The sequence below is a fragment of the Giraffa tippelskirchi genome, chromosome 2 (genome assembly GCF_054371585.1).
Source record: "Giraffa tippelskirchi isolate mGirTip1 chromosome 2, T2T-mGirTip1v1.2.pri, whole genome shotgun sequence".
In the NCBI taxonomy this organism is placed as follows: Eukaryota; Metazoa; Chordata; class Mammalia; order Artiodactyla; family Giraffidae; genus Giraffa; species Giraffa tippelskirchi.
In genome coordinates, this window is record NC_137276.1 from 126,977,982 (window position 1) to 127,002,500 (window position 24,519).

Here is a 24,519-nt window from a genome sequence, read left to right on the forward strand (position 1 = left end):
AGTGGAACACCAGTTGGTAGATTAGTAAAGTAGCCCGGACAAGAGTTAATGTTAAGTTCTGAATAAAGATGTTGATAGTGGGAATAAACAGGAAGCAGCTGACTCAAATTCTATTCAGAAAGGGAAAGAATTTGTTCACTGTTAAATGTGCTTTGAAATCATACCAGCCATTGCTGCTTAGCAGTGGTGCAGTGTATGAAATTTGTTCTAATTAAAGGAACACCCTTTATTTACAAATATTACAGCTTCTCTGAAAAATGTGAAATAATAGGAACTACATTTTTATTTGGGCAACAGAAAACTAACCCGCAGACAGATTCAGTAGTCATAAGAATTCTTAAAGCAAAATAGAAATCTGATTAGTGTTCTAAGAATTATGGGAGAAGAATGTGGAAAGTGACATGAAAAATAGGTATCATCTTGGCTCAAAGAATGCACAGCACGACTCAGTGATGACCTTTGGGAGTGATACAATGCAATAAAACGTTTTTCCAATTTTTGCTAACCATTTATGAGGGGAAATACAGAAAATAGCAGCCAAAATAAAAATAATTACCTTAAATCCTTAAGTTTTATAGTTCTGAAGGGACCTGACCCATCACCTGGTCCGGATCTGTAATTTTACAGAAGGAGATAATAGGTCCCTTAGAGGTTGAATAATTTTCCATTCTTTTAGCTGCTTGACAGCCAACTTGATGAGAGAGCCTGGGCCTCCAACTCAAGAACAGTATCAGTGCTCTAAATTTTTGCTACCTACAGTACTCCAGCAGAATCAATGTCTCCTTGGAGCTTATTAGAAATGCAGAATATCAGGCCTCACACTCAAATTTGCTGAATGAAATCTGATTTTAATGAGATCCGATGGCTCAAATGGTAAAGAATCTACCTGCAGGAGAACTGGGTTTGATCCCTGAGTCAGGAAGATCCTCTGGAGAAGAAAATGGAAACCCACTCCAGTATTCTTGCCTGGATAATCCCATGGACAAAGGATCCTGGTGGGCTACAGTCCATGAGGTTGCAAAGAGTTGGATACAACTGAGCAGCTAACACTTTCAGGTGATTCATATACATGTTAAAGTATGAGAATCACTGCTCACAGTGGTGCCATTGCCCCGGCATATTTTGCCTCTACAAGCTACATGTTAGTGTTGGATAGAAATTGCCTTGTCATATGCAGCTCCCTTATACCTAATCTAAGACCACCACCACCCATACCATGTGGTCCCATTCAGCACCTCAGCTTCCAATGCACTCAAAGTCTACTTCTTTTCCTCTTGACTGTGAATCTGTAACTGTCCAGGAAAACTAGTGAATTAAAGGAAATCAATATTCAGCCAATATTAATAAATATCTTATGTCAAAACAGAGTCAGACTTTATTTTTTGGGGCTCCAAAATCACAGCACATGGTGAATGCAGCCATGAAATTAAAAGATGCTTACTCCTTGGAAGGAAAGTTATGACCAACCTAGACAGAATATTGAAAAGCAGAGACATTACTTTGCCAACAAAGGTTCGTCTAGTCAAGGCTATGGTTTTTCCAGTGGTCAAGTATGGATGTGAGAGTTGGACGGTGAAGAAAGCTGAGCACCAAAGAATTGGTGCTTTTGAACTGTGGTGTTGGAGAAGACTCTTGAGAGTCCCTTGGACTGCAAGGAGATCCAACCAGTCCATCCTAAAGGAGATCAGCCCTGGGTGTTCATTGGAAGGACTGATGTTGAAGCTGAAACTCCAATACTTTGGCCACCTCATGTGAAGAGTTGACTAATTGGAAAAGACCCTAATGCTGGGAAGGATTGGGGGCAGGAGGAGAAGGGGACAAAAGAGGATGAGATGGCTGAATGGCATCACCGACTCAATGGACATGGGTTTGGGTAGACTCTGCGAGTTGGTGATGGACAGGGAGGCCTGGCGTGCTGTGATTCATGGGGTCGCAAAGAGTCGGACATGACTGAGCAACTGAACTGGAACTGGATGTCATCACCCAAATTTCTGAGCCTGCAAAGAACTAGGAATTTGTTATTTTTAACAATCCAATAGAAATATTTTGATCATTGGCAAGTCATTGAATAACCTTACATTTTAATCTCATAATAATATATATTTGTATATATGATTCCCAGAAGAAAATTTGACAATGGTGTTTGTCTTTTGAGGCTTCTGAAATAGAATACTTAGATAACTTCTTAGACTTATGAAGGAACTTAATGTTAATTAATTAATGTTAGAATATCATTATTCCCCCAAAAGTAGTTCCAATCACTTAAATATAAAACAGTAATTTGCAGTATTATATCTAGATCCATTTATTTTAAAGGTAGAACTAATAGCAACTGAATGAGAATTTGATTCAGATTCTCAAGGTATAAATCTGTATTTAATACAATAAGGCCCTATGTTCACTTGCTTGTGAGCATTGTCAACTCATCTCATTATACAGCAGGGTAGCCACATTCTTTAACCTTTTTGAATTCAGAAAATAGTGAAAGGAATTGACTTCATTTGCCAGTAAAACATTTTGAATACTTTTTATTAACATACTTATTGCTGATGTTTAACTTGTATGGTTATTTGTTATTAATATTAACTCTTATAAATAATAATAGTTCAAACCCAAGAATTAGACATATAATTTAGAGCATTGAAGCATTTTTAAGGAGAGGTTTTCATATGACTTAACACTGGAAATATTTTTGTTTTCTGAAAAAATATGAACATCTGACTTTGGGCATCATGGAAAAATAAATCCACCTTTCTCCCCAAAGTGAGCTTGATGTGGTCTAACACATTAAACAGACACTTCTGCCTTCTTAAAGTGAATAAATTCTACAGTTGTAATTTTCTATCTGAAACCTTAAATTTCTAGGGAGTAAAGTTTACTGCCAAGATTTAATTATAATTTATTTATCTATTTTTGTCTGCGTTGGGTCTTCGTTGCTCCACTGGGGCTTTCTAATTGGCGGCAAATGAGGGCTACTCTAGTTGTGGTGTGCAGGCTTCTCTTGTTGCAGAGCGTGAGCTCTGGGTGCTTGGGCTTCAGTGGTTGTAGCATGTGGACTTAGTAGTGTGGCTCTCGGGCTTAGTTGCCTCGTGGCAGTGGGATCTTCCCAGAAAAGGGACTGAACCCATGTTTCTGGATTGGCAGGCAGATTCTTAACCACTAGACCACTAGGAAGCCCTACTTTTTTATTTAAAACGGAATTTCTAAAACCCAGGGCAGCCAGCTTTCCATTCTCTATTGTTGCTTAGTCACTCAGTTGTGTCTGACTCTTTTCAACCCCATGGACTGGATTCTCTATTACTAGACTTTCCAATGGTTGAAGTTTAAGCTGGGATCTCATGGGATCTCAAAATTAGAATCCTTTTGTTCTTCCAAGGGGCACATGGTACTCAGTATAGAACTGAGGTTAGTGAGAGGAGATGAAGTTAGGGGGAAAGAATCCACTACCTTATTCAATAGAAGTGATTAGGTAAGGACTTAATGCATATTCTTTCCAGAATTGTTAGTCAATATTTTTGCCAGTGTACCCTGAAAAAGAATTTTTTTAGACTATGTACTTCTTGCATGTTTTTAGGTTGACATCTAAAACAATTCATTATAAATTTAAGTAGTTGCAAAGGACATTGTAATGAAAACCAGTAAATTATAAATATAGACATTTAAAAATAAAACTGTTACTTTATTTTTATAATTGTAACCTTTTATTGCTCTCCTATTCTATTGTTTTTGTTCAGTCACCAAGTCGTGTCCTGGCCTGTTAAATTACTACAAAAAACATAAGTAACTTTCCAAAGTTCTGCTGGATTGAGTTGTTACTACAGTTATATTTTTTTAATGTTGAAGATTTTTAAATTCTTTATTGAATTTGTTGCAGTATTTTTTCTGCTTTATGTTTTGGTTTTTTGGCCTTACAGTATGTGGGATCTTAGCTCCCCAACCAGGGACTGAACGTGCACCCCAGGCCCTGAAAGGTGAACTCTTAACTACTAGACCACTAGGGCATTCCTACAGTTATTATTAATATGCTACTGTTAAAAAACATAAATATATACTAAATTTTGATAAATAATTATTGAGCATCAAAGTTAAGTTTTGTTGACAATGCATTTCTCGATAAGAAGAATCAACACCTAATGTTTCCCTTTACACGTAATGAAAAAGCAGGTAGATGCAGTCAAACATAATTAGTCTATACATAGGATCTTACTTGGGCCTTCCCCAGTGGCTCAGCAGTAAAGAATCCATGTGCAATGCAGGAGACACAGGAGACGCAGGTTCAACCCCTGGGTTGGGAAGATCCCTTGGAGAGAAGGGAATGGCAACCCACTCCAGTATTCCTGCCTGGAAAATCCCACGGACAGAGGGGTCTGGTGGGCTATAGTCCATAGTGTCACAGAGTCAGACACAACTGAAGTGACCGAGCACACACACACACAGGATCTTATTTACATTAGTTCAGTTTAGTTAACTTCAGTTGCTCAGTTGTGTCCGACTCTTTGTGACCCCATGAATCACAGCACACCAGGCCTCCCTGTCCGTCACCAACTCCCGGAGTCCACCCAAACCCATGTCCATCGAGTCGGTGAGTCCAAGGGACTCTCAAGAGTTTTCTCCAACACCACAGTTCAAAAGCATCAATTCTTTGGCACTCAACTTTCTTTATAGTCCAACTCTCACATCCATACATGACTACTGGAAAAACCATAGCCTTGACTAGACAGACCTTTGTTGGCAAAGTAATGTCTCTGCTTTTTAATAAGTTGTCTAGGTTGGTCATAACTTTCCTTCCAAGGAGTAAGCATCTTTTAATTTCATGGCTGCAGTCACCATCTGCAGTGATTTTGGAGCCCCCCATAATAAAGTCAGCCACTGTTTCCACTGTTTCCCCATCTATTTGCCATGAAGTGATGGGACCAGATGCCGTGATCTTAGTTTTCTGAATGTTGAGATTTAAGCCAACTTTTTATTAGTAGGGGGAAGAAAATATTAAGCATTTTATGGTGAAATAAGATGAGGATTTTACTGTATTATAATAAACATTTCAAACAGTATCTAATAAAAAATTGCTTTAACTACTCCATTAAATAATAATGGCCAACTGGAAAGATTTCATAGAAATTTTATCTAGCATATCTCAAAAACTTTGATAGTCTAAGAAAACATTCTAACTACATTTAAAATAATTAGTGATGCTATGCTAACCTATACAGCATTGCTATTTAAAGTCTCTTTTCTTTCCAGCTAAGGATGTATCCTGGAAACAAATATCAAGAAGACCTGAAAAGGCTACTTATATTTAAATACATTGCAGGAAGGGGCATTTTTAACACTCAGCCTTTCTTACTAATGTTAATTTTGCTTACTTTCCTGGAACTATCCTCCAAAGGCATACTTTGATGAAACCAAGACATAAAAAAAGAGACTCATTAGTCCAAAATTGTCTGTCTCCCATTGCTGCAGTCTACCTTGTATGTGAACTCAGAAAACCCCAGCAAGGACTAAAATATTGTTCCTAACATGACACTTTATTTCAAAGGAAGTCAGGGAAACATAGGAATGTCTATGAACTTAAGATCATCAGTTCCTTCAGGTATCCCTGGGGTACACATGCCTCATGTTACAGGCCACTGTTCTAACTTAGCAAGTCAAGTCAACCAGAATCTTGTTTGCATCGAAGCATTAGAACTTCTGGGCAGAACTGAGTAGAGTACCTCTGGTCAGAAGGTTGGACTCTCAGACCTCAGATCCAAGATAAGAGTCTGTGTTCCCCTTCCGCCATGAGTGCAGAATGTCAAGAAGAAGACCTGACAGCCACTTCCTGCCTCTTCTGGTTGTGAGCCGAGATCACAGAAGAGGAAATTTCTGAGTGCAGCATCACTGGGGGACTGATGGTTCTCTGTGACCATGTCCCCGTGGACTCTTAATATACTCTTTTTTTTCTTTTCTCAATATACTCTTAACCAGAGAGACCCTAGAACCGACCAGTATAAGGCAGACGTGCAATCACCAAGAAGAAAGTTCCTCAAAATCCAGCTGGCAGCAGTAGGAGAAGCAGTGAAGAGAAATGTGAGCCAGAAAGATCAAGTTCGGGGTCAGGGAGGGCTTAAATTCTTTGTAACTACATGGTTGGAACGCTGAGCCAATACATATCACTGTCACCAAATTCTTGATATCTACATTATAATAACTTGGGGGAAAGAGATTATACTTGTTTTTTTTTTTTCTACCATTTGTGCCCTAGACATAGTATGTTGGTAGAGAAAGATGGAAAGAGATATTTTTCCATGTTGTGATTTAATTATTTATGACTCAAATATAGTCATACAACCAATATGAGAGTTTGTTTTGTTTATGTATTAAGGGCCCTTGAAAATGTTTGTCAAACCATCTGTAATTTGATGCTTTAAGTTGGTAATGATGCATTTCAGCAGCACATGTAGATAGAATCTATATTGCTGTTTCTACTTTAGTTACTGATATCCCAAATGTTTCTAATACGAACTTCATAGGTGCACTCTTTAATTATCAGTGGCCCCCAGATCCCCAGAGTTTCTGCAACCATCCCCACCCCTCCAGGATCAGGACATCTGTTGGAAGGATTCCAGGAAGGGTGAGCATCTGGCTGGGTCTGAGGGTGTGATCTGACTGAGCGTGTGATCTTGACTGTATTTCAACCTATAACATCTTTATGAACTGTCTATTTATTTTTGTTGTTTGTGCCTCTTCTGACCTTCCTTAGTGTAAAAGCAGCTAAACTTTTAGTGAAGAAATTGTATATTCATACAATATTGAATACACATTTTTGTATTCAATTTTGTATTCAAATTGTGTGTTCATAGAAAGCTTCCCAGGTGGCTCAGGGGGTAAAGAATCCGCCTGCCAATGCATGAGACGCAGGTTCAATCTCTGGGTTGGGAAGAGTCCCTGGAGAAGGAAATGGCAACCCACTCCAGTATTCGCCTGGAGAATCACATGGACAGAGGACCCTGGTGGGCTACAGTCTGTGGGGTCACAAAGAGTTGGACATGACTGAGCACACATGTACAGCACAGTATTAAAATTCAGTCATTAAAAGTTTAATACAAACCTTAGTCTAAATGTATTACCATGAGTTTCAATACAGCTCTTCTCATAAAGATTCTGAACTTTTCGGAAATATGATAAGAATATTGTCTCAGCAGTTTCCCTTGGCTGCCTTTGGATTTAGTTGTAGTACTCCTGAGGGGATAATTTACCTCAGATCTTCTAACTTACTGAAATGTGTGTAGAAATGAGACTATTCTACTCCTTTAGTCAACTCAGGTTTGACTGGGTTTTTGTTCATTACCAAAAGACCGTGATTTTAAAAGGCATGGAGTCCTCCTTGACCAGTGAAAGTGGAGGTCTCCACAGGCATCAGGCTTATGCCCTCACTTTATGTCCCTGGTTTAAAAGCAAAAAGCAGACTTCCAGTGTAAAATGGCATGGCATCTGACTAACGGGCCATGGTGTAGCCCCTTCCAATAGCCCATTAAAAACCCTGTGATGGAAAAGGAAAGGTCGCATATGCACGGCACACAGTCAGCCAGGTCACAACAAGAGCCTGGCCCCCCACTGCTGTGCCACATGGGTGCTGCCGCTCAAGGTCCCTGGGCCGCCTTGCTGGAAACACTCCGAGATGGCCATTCCTAAAAGAGGAAACTTGTGTAAGTGGCAGTAGGGAGGGAGAGATGGGTAGAGATGCACTGTACCCTGGGAAGTGGGATTCTCTCAAACAGCAGTGGGTCAGCATAACAGACTGAGCAGCCGAGTAGTGAAATGTACCCAATGGTACTTGAAGGAGTAGTAGTCGCAGCAGTAACAGCAACAAATCAGTAGTAGCAGCAGTAGCAGCAGCAATAATGAAGAAAATGGTAATGGCTGGTATTTATTGTTTATGAGGAGCAATGCACAGTACTAAGAGTTTTAAAAGTATTTCATTCAATCCTCCCAGGAACCCAATGAGGTTGATGTATTTACTAGCTTCTTCCTACAGGTGATAAAACTGAGGCATAGAGAGGTTAAGCAACTCACCCAAAGTCACACAGCTAGGAAGTGGCAAAGCCTGGACTGGGGAATATGCCCTGTAAGCTGAATGCTGGACCAGGTACCAGGAGTATCACCTCACCCTTCTCCCCAGTTGTGTCTCTAATAAGGGATATGACCCTCACCCCAGGGCAAATTTGAGAGACAGCCCTATATACTGTTCATTGAAATAAAGATCTAGCTTCATCTGAGAATGAGAAATCAAGAAGGGAGGAAAGAAGGAAGGAAGAAACAGTTTAGAAGCTATGAAAAAAAAGCATTACAGAACAATGGAAAGAAAGTAGCATATAAGAGATAACCAAACAGACCTACAGAAAAGATCTACTATACAATCCAATGAGGCCTCTCTAGGAAATGATCTAGCACCCTACAGAAGCAGAATATTATAGGCCTCACACTCTTTTTTTAAAACTGTGTCATTTTCTATATTAAGTCTTTAGGTCCTGTGCTTTTTGATTTATTTCCAGAATATGGAGCCTTAGCTGAAGACTTAAAAAAGCAGTTTCTTCTTAAATACAGACAAAATAGAAAAAGTATGTTAAGACTGGTACAAAAGGAGAGGGAAATAACAAATGATACAGCTGTTCATAAGATAAAGCTCTCCAGATAAACTCAAAGGCCAAAATTTATAAGGATAAAAACACATTCTAAATTTAGTAATCATAAAAGTGCTCCTAAAAATTGTCTACAGAAGTCCATTTTTGAGAGAGACAGATCTTCAAAAGTTAAAGTTTCTTTTAACTGTAAATAATGTTAACATAAAACAGGAGGTCTTGGTGCAGCCCCTTCCAAGTGAAAGTCGCTCAGTCATGTCTGACTCTTTGTGACTCCATGGACTATACAGTCCATGGAATTCTCCAGGCCATAATACTGGAGTGGGTAGCCTTTCCCTTCTTCAGGGGATCTTCCCAACCCAGGAATCGAACCCAGGTCTCCCTCATTGCAGGTGGATTCTTTATCAACTGAGCTATTAGGGAAGCCCTCTCAGCCCCTTCCGATACCCCATTAAAAGCCCTGAGATGGAAAACACTGGCCATAAGCTGAATGGTCTCTGATACGCTGAACCACTACGTACTTGAAATAAAGTCTTTGTTCTCAAAAGTCATTTATGCTTTCTTTTCATTGTTAACAGAATGAAATCATAGAGAGTATGAATATTTTAGAGGGTATATGAGCTCGCATTGTTCTGTTTTGGGGCAAAGGATCTTCAGGCTTTGTCTTTGCTCTTCTTCCTTTGATGTATTTCTACTGTCTTATTATGTGCTTTCCATCCTCTCTCTTTTTTTTCCCCCTTTGTGGCTATATTCTGAACCGAATTTCTTTTTTCTTTTCTTCTTTTTCTTATTCCCACTGCCACGTCCTACTGCTCATTTGGAAATAATTCTCTCTACAACTATTTTTAGAAATTACCCAAAGAACCTGCCTGCAATGCAGGAGATGCAGGTTTGATCCCTGGGTTGGGAAGAGCCCCTGGAGAAGGGAATGGCAACCCACTTCAGTATTCTTGCCTGGAGAATTCCATGGACAGAAGAGCCTGATGGGCTACAGTCCACGTGGTCCCAAAGAGTTGGACACAACTGAGCAACTAACATACACACACGTTAACATGCTTACATAGTCTCTTGATGCTTCACCCAAACAATACAAAGTACCTTAGAATATTATAACTACAATTTTCACCCCATTCCAATTTATATTATATTTTGACCATATTTGAATTCTATCTTGTTTGTTTAACCTCACAAATTAGATATTACTATTATTGTTTTGTGTGATCAATGTTTGTCAATTTCTTTGCTCACCATTTCTCCTTGCATCTCAGACCTTCCTCCATTTGTCCTCATAATCTTTTGCGTAAAGCACTTTTTCATTTCTAAAAGCTTCATTCAATTTTTCTTCAATCTGCTAGATTTGTCTTAAAAATTCTCTTATTCCTTTTCCACAAACTTTTCATTTCCTTAAACATGCCAAACATGATTATTTTATATTGTATCTCATCATCTTTATAGATCTGATGTTTCTGTCTGTTGTTTCTGCTGATTCTCACTCATGGTGCTTTATTTTTGTGTGCATGTGTGGTGGAGGGAAGGGCAGATCATGCCTAAGTATGTTTTTATGTGAGCTTATGTTCCTTGGAACTTTATCTCTAAGGCTTCTTTGAGACCTGGGTTGAGACTGTGTTCTTTCATAAAAGATTTGCTTTGCTCTTCCCAGTTGGTTACACAAACCTTCTTGGAGCACTTTCATTAAAATTCTCTTCTTTCAATTTTTCAATTACAGGTGATATAAATTCAAACAAGAAATCACATGAGGGCCAGGTTGCAGGTACAGATTCTCAAGTGAGACTTCCTCCTACTTTCCTCCAGCATAAAGATCAAATCAGATGTGTGACTGTCTCCTGCATAGCCCGTTTTTTTTTTTCACTCACCCTTCAAATTGAAGGTAAAACTCTCTGAGATTCCAGCTTTATCTCCTATAAGACTTCCAATTTTGTGTGGGCCTGAGGCTTTATCTCCCGATGTCTCCTATCAAACATTTTCCAAAATGCTCACGGTTTCCTTCTAGGTTTTGACAGAAGCACTGAAAGAACTCATTTTGGTTCTCTACTCCCAAAGTCACTACTTCTGTCTTGCTTTTTTATTTCTTCAGATTCCTTACTTCTGTGCCATCTTGTTGATGCCTTTAAAAAGTACTTCCTTTGTTATTTTTTCTAGCATTCTGGTTGTTTTCATTGGGTAAATCTTTTAGCATATCTAGTTTAGCAAACTAAAGGCAATAAATACTCTGTGGAGATGGGGAGACATCATCCATGATGCAGCATCTGTGCTGAACTGAAGGCTTCTATAAAGCACTGTGTCAGAAGAGTACAGAGGTCTGGAAACCAAAGGACAGAAACATAAGTGGCCTTACTTACATTATTCCAATGACCACCATTCTCTTTTTTTGTAATATAAGAATTCAAAGCTAGAAATTTCCTCTAGTCACCTGCTTCTGGGAAAAGCAAATCCATACAGTGCTTAATGATGTAGAATATGTCTTTCTGTATGGAAAAACCCCAGAATATATTTTATTTATTTTTGATTTTTTGGTTATTCTCAGTCTGTAGGATATTAGAACAAACATTGCTCTTTAAAATTATCCTGGAAAGAAATGCTGATTTTTAAGGAAAATTATCCATACTCTTAAACTTTGTATTATTTTCTCTTCATTCATTTGTTCATTCAACATACATTAAATTTTATTGTGTCGATCATTATGCTGAGGTGATAAATTAAAAGCATCTGTACCAGATTGTTAATTTCTTGCATCAAATACTATAAAAACTTTTAGAGAAGATGAAAACCCTGCTTTTCTGGAGATAACAGCTCAGTGTTTGACCCTAAAGCATTGGTTACCTGGTTTCAAATCACTTGTAAACAATTCTCCAACACATTTTGAATGATCCCCCAGGAGCTCCAGTGACTATGTCATTAATAAACTGTTTAACTCATAATTATTTACAAAGAAATGGATCAAAGAAATTTAAGAAATGAAGATCATACGTCACATATTGCCTGTTGAATCAGTTCCCCACTAATTCATTCAGTATAGATTCATGGCTTCAGGAAAAGAAGAACATAAAAAATTACTTTTAATCAAAAAAGCCTAGATTAAAATAATGAAAAGTTGATTCAGCATCCCTCACTTTTTACGCATTGCCAAACTCTGTTTCACTTTGTATTACCATTGGCCATGGGCAAGCACCATCTCACTTCCTTTTGCCCCATGGCACACATGGAGAAGGCCTGCAAATGCTGTGTGTATTTTGGGCTGGTTGCAAGTGTTAGCAGAGCTCTCCTGCATGCCCCTAAACAATCTGTGACTGTGTCGCATGTATTTCTCATTCAAAGTCAATTTCAAGTTAGTCTTGTACACAAACACCCTTTGAAGTCATGAAAACATTAAAGAGTTGAAAGAGGTGGCGTCTAATTGGTCTCGTTAGGCATTGAGATCAAACACTGCATTTGTTATCAGAAGAATAAGGAATACTTTGACCTTTCTCTCTTTATAGGGCAGTTAGGCAAGAAATGGACTGTGTAAAGATTTTTTTTAAATCATACTCTGCTCTTTCCTGAGCTGGATAATTTTTATGTTGTGACATCAGTTTTTCTTACTTAGAATTATCCCTTAATCTCTTATCTCAATAATGTATTCACACATATTGACTCTCCTTCTGTAACTGGCATTGACTGAGCTCTATACCTCATACCTAAGTAACTACCTGGGGTTTAGTTTAAGAAGACAACTCTAAACTGTCTGAATCTGCTGCTTCATCGTGCCTGGGAGAAACTGACTCACCTTTATTAAACTACGAGCAGTTTTAAAAGAATTAAAATCAGAGTTTATCAAGTTCATGTTACTATCTTTATGTATTGGCATTTGGGAACGTCTCCAGTCATTGTTTTTCATTATCACTATGGCTTTAAAAGCCTTCAATACAGTCATTTTGGCAAATGAGTGAACACCAGCAACTGCATGAAAACAATGGCTTCGCTTTGTAATGTAATGTGGAGAAAATATTTTTTAATTTTCTAACAGGTGCTGGGCTATGAGTCTGACTCATAAAGATAGTAATTATACCTCCTTTCTAAAGTGAAGCAGCAGAGAGAGAACATACTAAAATTAATGAAGAGAGAAAGACTTGGGTTCATTTTCTCTATCTAGAGATTTCTTGATCCCGAGAGGTTTTTAAAATGAATCATTGCTTTGTGAAGTATAGCTCAGGAGCAGATATTTGTCTTTGTGTCAAAAACAAGGACTCTTAGCAAATTGAATCTTTTCCTACCTTTAGATAATTCAAAAAAGATAAAATCTTGAGGGCTTTATAGTGTTGAGCAGGGATAAAGCCTTCTTACAGATTAGAACAAAATTCTTACCAGTTTCAACTGGCAGATAAAAATGTATTTCAGAAATGATTTTCACATAAAGAGTGTTGTAATATTACAGCAGCATGCAGTCAGGGTGGTTGGTAATTGTGTAAACACGCTACGTTATGTGAAAATGAAAGCTGATTGATTCTTGTGGTGCATGCGTTAGCGATAGCATGAATCAGAATGAGAAACGTTTTCTCATTTCTTAAGTGGTGAAAAGTAAGGTGAGAGGAGGGGTGGGGAGAGGCATGGTTGACAGTAGTACTAGTTGGTTGACAGAGGTAGTATGACAGACCAGTTGAAAACAAGGGGTGAAAAATGCAAGGTAGGTACACTTTAATTTGAATTCCAAAGGGCAAGTGTCTGACCTTGAATATTTGCTCCATGCCTTACTCAGCACCTATAGCTCCCACATACGGGCATAAAACAGTCCCAAGTCCAATTCATTTCAGTAGAAGATAGTTTTCTCTCTCTCTCTCATTTTTGGAATATGATATAAAACAATAAAAACAGATTGACGAAAAAAGACACTACTAGGAATTACTTTGCAAAGAAAAGTTCTGAAGACTACCTGCTAGTCACCCTAGCTCCTGGCATTCCTTCATGTCCTTAAATCATCCTCAGCTTCCCACCAAAGCCCCTTTTTGAATGTTCTTTATTTGGCTACCGTAAACTGACGAGGTTGCAAGAGAAGAGGGCCCGCTTGTACACAGTGACATGTTGTTCATCGCTTTGCAGTCAGCCCTGTCTTGTGTCTGGTACTGAAGATTTGTTTTGATGTTTCCTTGGGCACCAAATGGAAAACAAGCAAACAAACAAAAGCTACATGAAATTAGATCTTTCCATTGGTTGTGGAGAAGGGCATGTTGTCACAGATGTCTATCGCCTAAGCGGGCTATCATTTAAAGGGATAGGGGAGCAAGAACAGCATAAGCCTGAACTAACCGCCAGGAAAGTATGTGGGTAGAATGTGGATCAGTGAGTTCATTCCTTCTTTTCACTGACACCTACAACTACAGGGAGTATAAACAATAACTTACTATGTTATGGGCTGAACTGTGTTCCCTCCACCCCTAAATTCCTGTGTAGAAGCCCCAATTTCTATTATGACAGGATGTGGAGATAGGGTCTCTAAAGAGGTAAAGATAAGTGGGGTCATTAGGGTGGGATCCTAATTCAATAAGACTGTATTCTTATAAGAAAAGGCAAGGAAGTGATTATCCTCCAATTAAAAAATAATTTAAGAAAAGAAAAGATGAGGACTTCCCTGATGGTCCAGTGGCTAAGAATCCACTTTCCAATTCAGGGCACACAGGTTCAAACCTGTTTGGGAAATTAAGAGCCCACATGCAGTGGGCCAACTAAGTCCATGTACAACTAGAGGGAAGACCATGCACGGCAACAAAGAGGCTGCCTGCCGAAACTGAGACTTGACATAGCCAAAATAAATAAATACAACATTAAAAAAAAAAAAAAAGGCAGAGACACCAGGAATGTGCATGCACAGGGGAAAGACCACACAAGGACACATGAGAAGACTTGCCATCTGTAAGCCAAGGAGGGAGGCCTCAGGAGAAGCCAAACCTGCCAACACCTTGACCTTGGATTTCAGCCTCCAGAACTGTGAGAAGGTAAGTTTCTCTGGTTGAAGCCACCCATTTGTTATGGCAGCCTGAGCAGACTAAGATTTGAGAGGGTGTACAGGTGTAATGCCATCCCATTGTCTTGCTAGGTTGCAGCCAAGAAGCGTGGAGACAGCCAGAACTCAATAACAGCCAGACACACACACACCAAATCTGGCTTCTCTGTGAATTCCCATCTCCCTTGTGCATTGTACTAATAGAAGAAGGAATGGAAGGACCATCAACTAGATCCCATGTGCTGGACACTGTGCTCTGAGGATGCAAAAGTGACTCACAGAGTTGCTTCCCCTAAGGAAGTCATCATCTGGAGAAGGCAAGATGAGTCAGTCCTCTAACACAGGTATAGAGAAGGGCTTTGGGAGACAAGAATGGCTACTTTTAATTTAGGACTTGGGATTATGCAAAGGACAGAAAGGATCATAAAGACTTCACAAAGATGGAGTCTGAGGAGAACTATTTTGGTATCTGCTGTGCTCTAACCACTTAACCTAGTGGCATAAGATACTCACCATCTCCTCATGCTCAAGGAGTCCGTGGATCAGGAGTTTGGATGAGACACAATGTGGACAGCCTGTCTCTGCTCTATAGTATCTGGATCCTGTTGGCTCAGAGTGACTCAGGTGACGGGGGCGGGCCAGAAGCTTCACTTCCAAGGTGGCTCTTCACTCACGTGCCTGGCACTGGGATGAAGGACAGACTTAGCTGGAATGCTGGCCAGCATGCCCCTAGATGTCCTCTCCAACATAGCAGGCTCAGGGTAGTTGAGCCCTTACACTGTGCTTTCAGGGTGTCAATAAATCAAATACCCTTAGTGAATGAGGCAGAAACTGGATGACTTTTTATGACCTAGCCTCAGAAGTTACAGAGCATCATTGCCACTATATCATTGGTTGAAGCCGTCCTATTTAAAGAGAAAGAATACAGACCTCCACCTCTCTAAAGAAGGAGCAATCAAATATTTGTCACCATGTTTCAAAACAGCCACATGGACCCTGAAGCATGAATAAGATTTCAGAGCTTCTCTGGTAGCTCAAGGTAAAGAATCTGCCTGCGCTGCAGAAGACCTGGATTCCATCCCTGGGTCAGGAAGATCCCCTGGAGAAGGAAATGACAAACCACTCCAGTATTCTTGCCTGGATAATCTCATGAACAGAGGAGCCGGGTGGGCTACCGTCCATGGGGTCGCAAAGAGTCTGACATGACTGAGTGACTAACACTTTCACTTTCAAACTTCATGCACTGATACACTATTGTCTACAAAATTTTTTTCTGATTTTACATGAAATGCACATTCATTATTTACAAGAAATAAAAATCATAGAAAAATAGAAAGAAAATTTCTCATTACTTCTCTAGGCAAGTTATATGACTGGACCTGAGCTAGGAATTAGAGCTATAACTTTAAATAAAACATAGTTCTCACCTCAGAGGGTTTCCTACTAAACCACAAAGGGATAATCACTACTAATATGTTGGTGTAATCCTTCCCAATTTGAATAAGACAAATTGAGATTACTCTGTACACACAGTTTTGTGTCCTGGTTTTTTTTTTGTTTTTTACACCTGGTACACAAGATAGTGTTAGAATTTTCCTCATAATATTAAATATTGCACAAAACTGTGATTTTGAATGGGTGTGCCACATATCATCACACGAACAGACCGTTTTTTATTTCCCTGCTGCTAGACATCGAAGTTATCTTCAAGTGTTGGCTACTACAAAATAATAATGTAATAAATATTCTTACTCATCTTTCTGCTTCTCTGACAACTTTCTTAGGATAAAGGCCTCAATTAGTTGACTTACTAGTTCAGAAAGAAAGAATGTTTTAAAAGCCCTTGCTTATGGTCGTGCAATTTGCTTTACAAAAATACTGTACCCATTTGCATTTCCCCAGCGGGTGTTTGCATCAAGCAACAGAACACATGGGAAGCGAGTCTGTTCCCCAGGTACAGTGAGGAGAGATCTGGTCCGGTCTGACTCAAACAGAAGAATACTGAAAGAAACCAAATGGGGAGTCAGAAACCATAGTCAACTAACACCAGCATGGGCTTGGCAGCCAAAGAGATGGACACTGGGAGATGACTACTGCAGAGTCAAGGTAAATAAAGACTTCCCTGACTTTGGCTTTGGGGCAACATTCTGAAACCAAGTGTTACCTAAGGGGTGCTCAGAAACCCAGGTTTATTGGGGTGTGAATTAGGGCTCCTTGGGTGGTAAGCAACAGAATCTATGCCAAAAGGGAATTTACTGGGGGGAAAAAAAACAGCTAATTTCCCAATGGCAAGGAAACCAGGACAAAATAGACAGGAACTGAGGTGCTTCATGGGCAGGAAGCAGCACAGAGTCAAGGGTCTAAGATCTAGGATCCCCTCAGCAGTGTCTCCTCGGTCCACTGCTGTGGATAAGGAAAGAGCTCGAATTGGATTCATCTTTTAATGACTTTGCTCCAATTTTGGGTTCCAGGGAAGGCAGATCTGACTGACCTCCAAAGATCTGAATATCTGAACTTAGGCTCAGAACAAGCAGGCACCTTGACTAACAGCTTCCTGTAGGTGGGAGAAGTGATTCCCACTGGTGAATCAGGGCACAGCCAGCCCAAACCAAACACTATCCACCGTACCATGTTACCCGGCAGGGGAAGTACGCTAATGCATTACCACCATGAATCTCTGAGCTCAGTCTCCCCATCCTGCCACACCCCGCCAAAGCAGGAGTCTGTGGAAATGAAAAGATGCTCAGGGACCATCAGGTTTTGATGAGAGATGAGTGAGAAATGCTAAATATGAGCCACAACATATGAGGCACTGTGCTGGAAGTCAGTGCAAACAACCAATTAACATAAATCCTGATTCAACTTGAACTGAGTTTTAACCTCTTTGACTCCCCACCTCTTCTTCATCTGGAACACTGGGCTTTAATTAAAGAGCAACAGGGAGGGGTGAGAGGTGGGAGGGAGGCTCAAGAGAGAGGGGACAAATGTATACCTATGGCTGATCCATGTTGATGTATGGCTGGAAACTAACACGATATTGTGATTATCCTTCAATTAAAAATAAATAAATGAAAAAAAAAAGCAACCAGGGAGCAACTGGACTGGAAGGAGTCTTGACAGGGGGCCAAGGCCAGGCCCCACATGCCGCCTTCTGCTTGGTTGAAGTCCCTTCCTCCGTCTGGTGAGCCAATGCAGAAGAGAGGAGTCAAAAGATATCATGGCCTGGCTTTGTTGGGGGGATAGTGAACATGGATCAGGACATGGAGTAACTTTAGGAGGCTGGCATTCCCCAAGAGCTCTCCCCCAAGGACAAGATCTCCCAGCCTTGCCTTTCCCTGCCAGCTGACGAGAGTTACTCCTCATCCCAGGGATGAACAAGGTCATCAGCCCTGAAGGAGCATCTTGTACTTGGGAACACGAAGAAAAGACCAGATCCCTCCCCGCTCAGATACCTCATCATTCAGCCAGGCAGTGACAGGACAAAAAGAGGGCGGGTAAGTCTCAGGGACAGAAGCAAGGTGACAAAGATTCATTGTACTTGGGCGGGGGACATGAAAAGTCACGGGGTCAGGGAGGTGTTCCTAGGATGGGACAGTGTCATAAAGCGTGCCCACTGGGACAGGAGGGTGGGCAGCAAACAGCAGCCCCATTCTTTCTGAACCAAGGGCAGTAGCCCTGGTCTCAGATTCCTGTTGCTGTTCTCATCCGGAGAATCTGTGCTGCTGAGGAAGACATTCCCTCTGGTGAGCAGGGCTGTAACTGCTCCCTTGGGAAGTGGGTGTTGGGGCACAAGGAGGGGAGAAGGGCCCTGCATTTTTTGCCAGGGTCAACTTCTGCCTTCAAGAGCACATTCGAGAAAAAACTACAGGATCTTCACATCAGCAAGGCTGCGGCATGATCCCAACACCTCCCTGGTAAGCCCTTCCAGCACCTCTGAGGGTGGGGAAGCGGCTGCTTGTTCCAGTCCCCCTGCTGAGCTGGGGTGGGTGGGCTTTCCATCAGGGACCAGGGTCAGAGCAGGATGAGGGGATTGGAGGGTTTACAGTGGCCCGGGCACACACACAACTTAGAAACTGCCCGACCATACAGTGTGTAAGGACATTAACAACATTCTGATTTTTCCCATGATGAACCCTTCAATCTTTTTTTCTGAAACATGAAATTATATCCATTTTTCCCCCTCCCATTTTCCAGGGCTTTGTCTTCTTAGTGTGCTTTGGGGTAACTAAGTGCTGGGTGTGGTCCCACGAGGTCCAACCAGAGGGACTTTGCTAACTGTGAGGAGGCAGCCTGGATGCATCACAGCAAGAATTGTCTAGACGTGCTGCGCTCCCTGCCTGGAACATGTGAGTCACCGTTCCCAAGGAAGAGAGTGTCTGTCCTGGCCGGCTCTGCCCTCCCCCAGGCTGCTCCCGGGGAGCCCCTCAACCCATTCTAGAGGGCAAGGCTGGGGGTCTGAGAGCGGGCCAGGTGTCTGCAGGGCCATCCAGGGCAGACTGTCACCCCTGAACTGACTTGTGCCTGCAGCCTCCTCCTCCTCTGGGCCCCCTCAGTCCTGGTCAGAGGGTCCTCACATCCAGGGTGTAGCCACTTCAACCTCATCCAAATCCCACGTTCACTTCGATACCTGTTTTGCAGATTTGTCCTTGGAAAAGCAAAATTGTCCACCAGCACCTGTGTATCAAAGAAGAAGCTGTAGCCTGTGTTGTTCTTGCCCTTGTTCCCACATTGCTGCTGATGCAATGGGGCCTTGCTAAGTCCAACTGCATCTCTTGCCAGGATGTCAGGGTTTCTCTAGTGGTGTCAAAGAGTACCGCATGGTATCAACAACCTGTCTGATGCCACGAATCTTTGATTTTCTCATCAGAGGGCCCCAGCTGGCTTCCCAAGTCTGAAAGTAGCCAACAGAAATCAAAGGTGAGAACGGCCACGTGGTTACCAGTGTTGCAGCAGCTTGTGCTGAGAGGCTCTGCCCCAAACCTCAGGCATGTCCTCAGCCATCCCGCCCCTACAACTCCACAGGCCCCCACCCCCTCCATCCCCTCCCTCTCTGGCCCCAGCAGGTAAATGATGTGATGAGGAGGGGAGGGCAGTGAGCCAACACTTTGTACAACAGCTCCAGTTTCCACTGTCATCTCGAGATATGTGGAATGAAAGTCCCTGTACAGTCATGAATGCATAATGCCTCAGTCACAGCCTCACAACCTTCAGTGCCTCAGCAAGGGAAAAGCAGTCCCACAGCTCCTTCGTGGCCACTGGGTCCTCACTCAGACTCAGCTCCTCAACACAACAGAAGGTCGTAGTTTCACAAAAAAGCCAGGGTGGTTGTTTGTTTCAACACCATTTGCCATGTTTGAGCAGATGCACTTCATCGAAGCTCCGCTGGCCTGTGGGCTGCCTCCTGGCAGATGGACAGCCCCTGCCCCCGGAGGCCAGGGAATGACCTGTGGGGGTTACCTCTTTGTGCACCGAAAATATCCCGACCATTTCTGCACTCTGCAGTTCGTGCCAAAGTAGGTGCACACCTTCCTTGAGTTTGTATGTGTTGATTTATTAAGCAGTGAGGGTTCCTCACAACCTGCTAAGATTAAAAAAAAAAAAAAAGTCTTTCATTTCAGCTTTTGTTGTTATTTTTTGCCTTTCAGTCTTCTTGGCATGAACCCAGGTACCTCTTAGTAGCTGTTGTACTGTCTCCAAAATGACAACCTCCCCAAAAAAGATACCCGTATCTCACAGAGGATGGGCCTTACCCTGTTCTCTCTTTCTCCACCCCATTTAAGAAGATTCCAGTGTTTGGCTAGCACTGTGACAGCCTGTCAGAGTAAAATATTTGGTCAGAAGCTATAAATAGCTGCCTTCTACTGATGTATTATAACAGTGATGGTTATAGCAGTAGGGAGCAGGTCTGGGTAGGATCCTCACCGGGCGAGGTGTCTGATACTTCCTCTCAGCCTCCTTTAGGAATCACCCACATCAGTGGTTCTAAATTGGGGCCATTTCTGCCCCCAAGAAACACTGACAGTGTCTGCAGATATTTTTGGTTGTCACAACTGGAGAGGTGGGAGAGTGCTACTGACATCTAGTGGGTAGAGGCCAGGGAGGCTTCTAAACATCCTACAATGCACAGGACAGCCCCTCACATCAAAAAATGATCCTTGTGCCAAGACTGAGAAATCATGATGGTATCTGCTAAGGGTTGGTGATGGACAGAGAAGCCTGGTGCACTGCAGTCCATGGGGTCACAAAGGTTGGACACGACTGAGCAACTGAACTAAACTGAAGTCACCCCAACTCTTATATGACATTCCAAGTAATCTGTGGCATATACCGACAAACTTAGACTGGAGGAAAGGTCACCCTTCTTCAATTTACTTAAATGTCATTAAAATGTATTAAACGTGTCTACCTGTGTAAGGGCCTGCAGACAGGATTGTGTCTCTGCCCTCCAGAGGTCTGATGCCAGCAGTGAAGCTGCCAGTGGTGGTGAGAGCCCCTCGTATGAAGGGCTGGGGTACTGAGAGGAAGAGACCAACTCCCCGTGACCTGGAGGTCCTCTGAAAGGAGAATTCATGCTGTAAATATGGACAAGGAAACCTCTGCCCTCAAAGTGGGAGGGGAAAGCACTGAAGGCTTGGGAAGAACTGAGCAAAGACAGAGGGCCTGCCTGGTGGGAGAAGACCTGAAGTCACGTTGAGGGTGCTGGCATGGGTTGTGTGGGGCTTCGGGACAGAGAATGAGGCCAACCTTCTTTTTGATGCATTTACTTTTTTTGGACTAACAGGCCACATGTTTCTGTTCCAGATTTTCATAGCTTTCCCTTTGTTTGCTATGGTAACATTACTATTCAGTTGAGAATCTTGCCATTTTATGCAGTACTTAAAGGGGGAAAAGGGTTTTTGCCTAAAATGTAAATTATCAAGTTCCCCCTGGGGCCAGAACTAAATAAGATTCTGTACTTGGTTCAGTCGCTACTAATTTTCTGTGAGATCCCATTTGTTTTTAGAAAAACTCGCTTTGAGTGTGTATATCCAGAAGGATCTCAGAATCATGATGTTCTAGGAAGGAAAGAAACCTCAAGAAGCACTCAGTTTTGGTTTTGTCCAGACCAGCAGACAGGTTCCCCACTGCACACGTGAGACCTTACCATTTCTGTACATTTCAGACAGCGAATCAGCCTACCCTAAATGGCAGGATATTTTTACTGGAAATATTGGTGAAGGGGTATAGTTAGTTCTTCAGCTTTGCAGGAGAAACCATTGTCCAAGCGGTTCTGCCCAGAGTTGATGACCCAGAGATCAAGGAGACAATCTTTGCGTGTGTGTGTGTGTGTGTGTGTGTGTGTGTGTGTGTGTGAATGCAAGCCTAAAGGGCAGTAAGAAGCCACCAAACTCAAGATTTATAGGGGTGGGGTATCCTCATCTCTACTGGCCAAGGGAGCAGAGCCAATGCATCTCCTGGAAGCAGATGTGGGAAGAGTTGAGACTGTTAACAGCTAGCAGTCAAAGCCCATCTGCAGACAGTGTCTGTTCAGGGATTTCTTGCACACTGGAGCCATTTTAGGAAATGCAGACAGCCTTCCTTGGTAGGGGCGGGGGATGGGTCTCCTCAGGGATCTTGAGTGCCTGTGGCTACCAAAAAGCTTGCTCCAGCCCAGATTCCCTGAATCCAGGCTCCCTGGGGACCCTCCCTAGTTCAGAAGCTCTGACTTGATTAAAGCTTCAACTGAGATGACCTTGTATTTTCCTATCAAAAATGCACCCCTATTCACGTCAACATCCCCAGTGTGGGGATCGTTGCCGCATCATTTGTCTCACTCCAGGCAGGAGAGAAGCCCCAGTTTTCTTTCTAAGGGACCTCCCTAGTTTATCATAGCAAATGGATTATTTCCTCAATACTGGGTCACTCAGTGTGTGACTCAGAGAGTTGCTTTTTTGTCAGGTCATGTGGTGGAGAAGGAAACGGTGTGGGGAAGCACCAGATCCTTGGCTACCCATTTCCTAAAGCAAGCCTTACCCCGGTGTTATTCAATGACTTTGGCAGCCTTCTACCTGCCACAAAAGAGCTAAAACGACAGACTTGTAAAAACCAGATCCTTTTTGTGGGACAACATAAATGCTTTACGAGATCATTTTATGGCAGACACTAATCACTTACTCATCTTTTGCTCAACCCAGGGATGGTCCCCTTCAGCTCAGAAGAAATAGAAGAAAGGCAACTCCCTATAAAACAGGCTTTGGTGGAATCCATGACAGGGAGGGGAAAGTGGTGAGATCATTCCTGGGCATGGCTTCTAGGGATTGGTGGTAGCTTCCAAGATAACTAAGTCTTGGAATCAAGATCATAGGAACTGCTTCCATCCCATGTGGGAGAAGCCCAGGCTGCCCTATGGATGTTCAGGCTCCTGGCCACTGGCTGTCTGCAGGAAGTCACTTGTGCGTTTGCAGGAGAAGTGAGTGCTTGGGACAAAGGCACCCAGCTGTCAGTGGTTAAGGTTTCTTTGGAGTAGAAGCAGGTACACAGCACAAATGCTGGGTGTGGCCCTTCATGTCTCCTGAGCTTTCTAACACTCTTGGTGACACAGGAGTGATTCGCCAAAGGCAAAGGGCACTTGTGTTACACCAAGGGTCTTTTTCCACCTTGGGTTCCAGATCTTCTTGCGTGACTCCGGGGGCCTGCATCCTTGTTCGCAGAAACTGGAGTCAGAGGGCACCTTCTTCCTCAGCTTGATCCTCTCAGGTGCTCAGCAGCTGCCTGACTATGGCCATCACTTCTGGAGTCTGAACTGCAGATTATTCATCAGAATCTTTCCAATGCCCCGATGCCCTGCTCAGAGCTACCATTTACCAAGCATGGATTCTTGCCAAGTGTTTCCATATGTCATCTAACTTAATCCTCACAAGGATCCTGTGCTCCGTTTGCAACAAAGGAACTCTGTCCACGCCGGCCACATCCACCCACACCTGGTCTGAGGAGACCCAGCTAAAGGTAGGAGACCAGACAGTCCCTGTTTGAGCATCCTTATAGCACTTGCTATCTCTTTACAGGTCTGATTTTTCAAAACAAGCTGCTATTTGAAATTCTAGGCCTCGTACTGGGAAAGTGATACCAGGAAGACAGGGGTGTGGCTGGCCTGAGAGAGTGAACAGCTCACGGCAGGAGCAGTAGGTCATGGGGAATCCCAGATAGCCACACTGGCCGTTCAGTGTCTGTTTCCCCAAGAGAAGCTGAAATCTAGGTTCTGGTTTCTGTCTTACACAGGAAACTTCTAGTTTTAAATGTTGCCAACAGATTAAAAAACCAACCAAACAAAACTTGTTTAACCCCCTGCAAGCAAAGTAACACACTTGGGAGCTGCTTTGCAGCTCCTAGGTTAGGTTTTCTAGGAGATCTGTTGTTGTTGTTCAGTCATTCAGTCATGTCCAGTTCTTTGTGACCCCATGGACTACAGCACACCAGGCTTCCCTGTCCTTCACTATCTCCTGGAGTTTGCTCAAACTCATGCCCATTGAGTCGATGATGCCATCCAACCATCTCATCCTCTGTTGTCCCCTTCTCCTCCTACCCTCAATCTTTCCCAGCATCAGGGTCTTTTCCAGTGAGTCACTCTTCACATCAGGTGGCCAAAGTATTGGAGTTTCAGCATCAGTCCTTCCAATGAATATTCAGGACTGATTTCTTTTAGGATTGACTAGTTTGATCTCCTTGCAGTCCAAGGGACTCTCAAGAGTCTTCTCCAGCACCACAGTTCAGAAGGATCAATTATTTGGCACTCAGCCTTCTTTATGGTCCCACTCTCACACTGGTACATGACTTCTGGAAAAACCATAGCTTTGACTATGTGGACTTTTGTCAGCAAAGTGATGTCTCTGCTTTTTAATACACTGTCTAGGTTTGCCATAGCTTTTC

General features: G+C 42.4%; 1 long non-coding RNA gene across 1 annotated transcript; it reads left to right on the top strand.

The window, feature by feature from the left end:
* The first annotated feature begins 5,964 nt into the window (after positions 1-5,964).
* LOC145538499 (uncharacterized) lies at positions 5,965-20,220 on the top strand. Its single transcript, XR_014076946.1, has 8 exons — positions 5,965-6,066; positions 6,510-6,610; positions 10,345-10,506; positions 16,516-16,719; positions 17,982-18,527; positions 18,808-18,959; positions 19,252-19,530; positions 19,730-20,220. It is a non-coding gene; the product is annotated as an uncharacterized LOC145538499 (long non-coding RNA).
* Positions 20,221-24,519: the final 4,299 nt, after the last annotated feature.